The sequence below is a fragment of the Bison bison genome, unplaced genomic scaffold (assembly GCF_000754665.1).
Source record: "Bison bison bison isolate TAMUID 2011002044 unplaced genomic scaffold, Bison_UMD1.0 scf7180017864304, whole genome shotgun sequence".
Classification (NCBI taxonomy): Eukaryota; Metazoa; Chordata; class Mammalia; order Artiodactyla; family Bovidae; genus Bison; species Bison bison.
The window spans coordinates 15,514,971-15,516,045 of record NW_011494876.1 but is presented as its reverse complement, the minus strand read 5'-3'; the positions used below and the strand labels follow the sequence as shown (position 1 = coordinate 15,516,045).

General features: G+C 59.2%; 1 protein-coding gene across 1 annotated transcript in view; it reads left to right on the top strand.

Annotated features, from left to right (window-relative positions):
- Positions 1-6: 6 nt before the first annotated feature.
- Positions 7-1,075, top strand: part of GNAI2 (guanine nucleotide binding protein (G protein), alpha inhibiting activity polypeptide 2) — a 20,675-nt gene continuing 19,606 nt past the window's right edge. The window contains exon 1 of the mRNA XM_010851828.1: positions 7-34. The gene's annotated coding sequence lies outside the window, so the exon portion shown is untranslated. The remainder of the gene's footprint in view (positions 35-1,075) is intronic.

The following is a 1,075-nucleotide window of genomic DNA, read 5'->3' as shown; positions in this document are numbered from 1 at the left end:
AAGGCGGCGCGGGAGGTGAAGTTGCTGCTCTTGGGTGAGGCCGCGCCCTGCGCTGGGACCCCTCGATTCCCCGCCCAAATCCCCAGCTTTGACCTGCGGACTAGGGCTTCGAACACCCAGACTCAGCCTGGATCCCCACACCTGGACTTGAACCCCCTAGACCCGCCCGGCAAGGACATAACAACAACAAAAAAATGGATCAAAACTCTGGGTTGGCCGAGACTTCTGATCCGTAGCCCATAGGTCCCATCTTCAACTCATCCCAGAGCCCAAACCCCCAAGTACAGCCACCAGGGCCCCAACACCCGCTGCCCAGAACTCTGCTTGACCACCCACTCTTACTGTCCAACCTGACAGACCCTTAGAGCCCCCTGCCTGTCTTTCCATACTTCCCTAGACTTTACCCAACCCCCTACCATCCCACTCGGCCCCCACCTTCAGGCACCACCTGTTCCCTCACTTCTCCCCTTATTCCTATTGGGCCTGAGTATCTCCAGGGCCCCTCCCAGGCCCCCACTCCCTCCCTCCTTCCCATTCTGTGCCCCATCGCTACTCTGGACCCTGTATCCTCCACCTGTGCACCTTGATCCCAAGGGACTTCCCAGGTGGATTTTTGGTTTGCACCTCTGAAGTGGAATGACTGCTTAGGAGATCACCTTCCAGTCAGAGCCCCCAAACCCTTAGAGACCCCTGTTCCTGGCATCTGGCCCACCAGCTCCCTCTTTGCATGCATCTCTCAAACCCTCTGCTCCCCTGCTCTTAATTTCTCTCCCACACTAGCCTTCTCCAGATTTCCCCACCCGCCTCCTGCACCAGGTGGGCTGGACTGAAAGGACTGGCTCCAGACCCCCTAAGGGCTCCACTGGTCATGTTGGGGGAGGGGACCAGGCCTCAAGCTGCCCGGGGAGTTCTGCTGGCTATCCTTTTCCCAGTTTCTAAGCCCTGTCTGGGCCAGTGAGGCGGGGATCTGGGGTTAGGAGGGAGTGTGGAGGAGTTTGGGTTGCGTCGGCTCCAAGGCCAGGAAAGATGGTGGCTGCTTGAGGGGTGGGGGGAAGTGGAAGTGGTGAGACAGCCG